The following is a 5,000-nucleotide window of genomic DNA, read 5'->3' as shown; positions in this document are numbered from 1 at the left end:
TAAGAAGAAAAGTAATCGCTGACAGCACGAAGGATGTCACGCGACTAGTTAGCAGGCTAGAGTCTCGTTCGTTATCGGAATTAACCAGACAAATCGCTCCACCAACTAAGAACGGCCATGCACCACCACCCACCGAATCAAGAAAGAGCTATCAATCTGTCAATCCTTCCGGTGTCCGGGCCTGGTGAGGTTTCCCGTGTTGAGTCAAATTAAGCCGCAGGCTCCACTCCTGGTGGTGCCCTTCCGTCAATTCCTTTAAGTTTCAGCTTTGCAACCATACTTCCCCCGGAACCCAAAAGCTTTGGTTTCCCGGAGGCTGCCCGCCGAGTCATCGGAGGAACTGCGGCGGATCGCTGGCTGGCATCGTTTATGGTTAGAACTAGGGCGGTATCTGATCGCCTTCGAACCTCTAACTTTCGTTCTTGATTAATGAAAACATACTTGGCAAATGCTTTCGCTTCTGTTCGTCTTGCGACGATCCAAGAATTTCACCTCTAACGTCGCAATACGAATGCCCCCGCCTGTCCCTATTAATCATTACCTCGGGTTCCGAAAACCAACAAAATAGAACCGAGGTCCTATTCCATTATTCCATGCACACAGTATTCAGGCGGGCTTGCCTGCTTTAAGCACTCTAATTTGTTCAAAGTAAACGTGCCGGCCCACCGAGACACTCACTCAAGAGCACCCTGGTAGGATTGCAACGGGGTCCGCCTCGGGACGCACGAGCACGCACGAGGCGCGTCGCACGCCTTCGGCTCGCCCCACCGGCAGGACGTCCCACGATACATGCCAGTTAAACACCGACGGGCGGTGAACCAACAGCGTGGGACACAAATCCAACTACGAGCTTTTTAACCGCAACAACTTTAATATACGCTATTGGAGCTGGAATTACCGCGGCTGCTGGCACCAGACTTGCCCTCCAATAGATACTCGTTAAAGGATTTAAAGTGTACTCATTCCGATTACGGGGCCTCGGATGAGTCCCGTATCGTTATTTTTCGTCACTACCTCCCCGTGCCGGGAGTGGGTAATTTGCGCGCCTGCTGCCTTCCTTGGATGTGGTAGCCGTTTCTCAGGCTCCCTCTCCGGAATCGAACCCTGATTCCCCGTTACCCGTTACAACCATGGTAGGCGCAGAACCTACCATCGACAGTTGATAAGGCAGACATTTGAAAGATGCGTCGCCGGTACGAGGACCGTGCGATCAGCCCAAAGTTATTCAGAGTCACCAAGGCAAACGGACCGGACGAGCCGACCGATTGGTTTTGATCTAATAAAAGCGTCCCTTCCATCTCTGGTCGGGACTCTGTTTGCATGTATTAGCTCTAGAATTACCACAGTTATCCAAGTAACGTGGGTACGATCTAAGGAACCATAACTGATTTAATGAGCCATTCGCGGTTTCACCTTAATGCGGCTTGTACTGAGACATGCATGGCTTAATCTTTGAGACAAGCATATGACTACTGGCAGGATCAACCAGGGAGCTGCGTCAACTAGAGCTGAGCAGCCGGCCGCCCGGGAGTGTGTCCCGGGGGCCCGCGCGAACACGCAAGCGTCCGCTCAATTATTCTGCAAACAGGAGGAGGCTGAGCTCCCCTGCACAATACACCTCGAAACCCTCTCAGGTCCCGGCGGCGCGCAGCGCCGTCCTAAGTACTTGGTCGGGTTCGAGAGAGGCGCAATCGCCCGGAGTTTGGCGAGTAGACGCTTTAGGTGCGACCACCCGTGCTCCCAACTGAGCTTGCCGCTGCCGACAGAGGCCCGGGAGCGTGCTGTCGTGGCATTGCCGGCGGGAGACAACACGCGCCACCTACGGTGACCGGCAGCTCCAACGCCAGCGCCACAGAAGGACAAAAGCCCCACTTGGGTGCCGAAGCGAACTCTCCCAGCACAGCGCACGCGCCAACACGTCCGCACAGCTGCGATACAAACCACCTGCGAGAACCGCAGAGGCGACCGAGCAGCAGACGGCGTCGCGGCGCCGAGCGCCGGGCGGCGGCGCATCCTCAGCGCACACAGTCCTCAATCGGACCAGCACACTGCAGATGTCCACCGCGCTTCGCACCGGGCCCGCGAGGACCTACTTTGGCCGCACGGCGCCGCGTGCAGGGTGCGCCGGCGCGCAGCTGCGCCGCCTGCCGCCTCCGTCGGCCGGCGCGCCTGCCACTGGCCGCCCCCACCAGCCGGCTGTAGCGCGTGCGCCCACGCACCGCGCGGCCAGCACGCCGGGAGGCCCCCCCTCACCGGCCGGGGACGGTCCCACCCAGCCACCGCCGCGTATCGCTTCACACCCAGATGCCATTCACGTTCGTGGGCATGGTGGGTATCGCTGGAACAACCGGTTGGTAGCTCAACCGATCGTCGCCATCACTGATTCACCTCTAGCGAGAACAACCGCACCACAACGGTTTACCAGTTGTTCATTTGCATAACGTCACCAGCAAACGTAGGCGTCCATCGCCATTTGCAAATTCAACGATTGTTGCATGCCTGTGTCAGGTGTCACGACACACTATGTCTGCCCACATACACGCAACAACATGTGCACGCTTCGCGAACACGTGGAAGGTGGCCCCCGTACGTATGCGATGTCCATTGCGCGAACGACTGTCAACCGGCCTCTGTCGCATGTCGCAGATGTGGAACGCAGTGCACCATGCTATCACGGTGTGTGAGAAGAGACGACTACGTCTGACAACACGCGCCACTACATCAACAGACGGCTCATGCTGATCGCCATCCAGGGCATACCACACTGCAATCCAGCTCTTATAGGGAGACGACACGTAGCTGAGTGCACAACATTTGGACCGCATGGTTCGCCGTTGTTGGCGCAGTCGTTGTACGGTCACATGTACCACGATGTATCATTCAGTACATGAGGACCAATGTGCAGTACAGTGTGTGATTTGGACGTACAACATCAGCGGACAGTTGACACAGGCCGTACCACAGCGTAGGCTAAGTGCTTCGCACATGCGAATGCCAATGAACAACTGCAAATGCCAATGAACAACTGCAAAGGGCATTGAGCATGTACGTCCTGCTGCCATCCACATTACAGTGTATAGCTGCAAGGTGTTTAACATGAAGCGATACACTGGGGACCGGGCAGTGCGAGTAGCAAACTATATTGCGGGGGTTGCAGTTAGGCAACACTACACTAATTTAACGCGTCGTATGACAATTACAGAGCAGGTTAAGGCCCAACGTGTGTTGGGTTAAGGCCCAACGTGTGTTGGGTTAAGGCCCAACGTGTGTTGGGTTAAGGCCCAACGTGTGTTGGGTTAAGGCCCAACGTGTGTTGGGTTAAGGCCCAACGTGTGTTGGGTTAAGGCCCAACGTGTGTTGGGTTAAGGCCCAACGTGTGTTGGGTTAAGGCCCAACGTGTGTTGGGTTAAGGCCCAACGTGTGTTGGGTTAAGGCCCAACGTGTGTTGGGTTAAGGCCCAACGTGTGTTGGGTTAAGGCCCAACGTGTGTTGGGTTAAGGCCCAACGTGTGTTGGGTTAAGGCCCAACGTGTGTTGGGTTAAGGCCCAACGTGTGTTGGGTTAAGGCCCAACGTGTGTTGGGTTAAGGCCCAACGTGTGTTGGGTTACGTTAAGGGGCAATGTGGGTTACGTTAAGGGGCAATGTGGGTTACGTTAAGGGGCAATGTGGGTTACGTTACGGCGCAATATAGGTTACGTTACGGCGCAATATAGGTTACGTTAAGGCGCAATATCGGTTACGTTAAGGCGCAATACAGGTTACGTTAAGGCGCAATACAGGTTACGTTAAGGCGCAATACAGGTTACGTTAAGGCGCAATACAGGTTACGTTAAGGCGCAATACAGGTTACGTTAAGGCGCAATACAGGTTACGTTAAGGCGCAATACAGGTTACGTTAAGGCGCAATGCAGGTTACGTTAAGGCGCAATGCAGGTTACGTTAAGGCGCAATACAGGTTACGTTAAGGCGCAATACAGGTTACGTTAAGGCGCAATACAGGTTACGTTAAGGCGCAATACAGGTTACGTTAAGGCGCAATACAGGTTACGTTAAGGCGCAATACAGGTTACGTTAAGGCGCAATACAGGTTACGTTAAGGCGCAATACAGGTTACGTTAAGGCGCAATACAGGTTACGTTAAGGCGCAATACAGGTTACGTTAAGGCGCAATACAGGTTACGTTAAGGCGCAATACAGGTTACGTTAAGGCGCAATACAGGTTACGTTAAGGCGCAATACAGGTTACGTTAAGGCGCAATACAGGTTAGGTTAAGGTACGACATAGGTTAGGTTAAGGTACGACATAGGTTAGGTTAAGGTACGACATAGGTTAGGTTAAGGTACGACATAGGTTAGGTTAAGGTACGACATAGGTTAGGTTAAGGTACGACATAGGTTAGGTTAAGGTACGACATAGGTTAGGTTAAGGTACGACATAGGTTAGGTTAAGGTACGACATAGGTTAGGTTAAGGTACGACATAGGTTAGGTTAAGGTACGACATAGGTTAGGTTAAGGTACGACATAGGTTAGGTTAAGGTACGACATAGGTTAGGTTAAGGTACGACATAGGTTAGGTTAAGGTACGACATAGGTTAGGTTAAGGTACGACATAGGTTAGGTTAAGGTACGACATAGGTTAGGTTAAGGTACGACATAGGTTAGGTTAAGGTACGACATAGGTTAGGTTAAGGTACGACATAGGTTAGGTTAAGGTACGACATAGGTTAGGTTAAGGTACGACATAGGTTAGGTTAAGGTACGACATAGGTTAGGTTAAGGTACGACATAGGTTAGGTTAAGGTACGACATAGGTTAGGTTAAGGTACGACATAGGTTAGGTTAAGGTACGACATAGGTTAGGTTAAGGTACGACATAGGTTAGGTTAAGGTACGACATAGGTTAGGTTAAGGTACGACATAGGTTAGGTTAAGGTACGACATAGGTTAGGTTAAGGTACGACATAGGTTAGGTTAAGGTACGACATAGGTTAGGTTAAG

General features: G+C 52.4%; 1 non-coding gene across 1 annotated transcript in view; it reads right to left on the bottom strand.

Annotated features, from left to right (window-relative positions):
- Positions 1–1,492, bottom strand: part of LOC124571423 — a 1,910-nt gene extending 418 nt beyond the window's left edge. The window contains exon 1 of the ribosomal RNA XR_006971854.1: positions 1–1,492. This exon is cut by the window's left edge and continues 418 nt beyond it. This is a non-coding gene — a ribosomal RNA (small subunit ribosomal RNA).
- Between the last annotated feature and the right edge of the window lie 3,508 nt (positions 1,493–5,000).

The sequence above is a fragment of the Schistocerca americana genome, unplaced genomic scaffold (genome assembly GCF_021461395.2).
Source record: "Schistocerca americana isolate TAMUIC-IGC-003095 unplaced genomic scaffold, iqSchAmer2.1 HiC_scaffold_170, whole genome shotgun sequence".
Taxonomy (NCBI): Eukaryota; Metazoa; Arthropoda; class Insecta; order Orthoptera; family Acrididae; genus Schistocerca; species Schistocerca americana.
The sequence above is the reverse complement of the archived record's forward strand: the minus strand, read 5'-3'. Positions and strand labels throughout refer to the sequence as shown.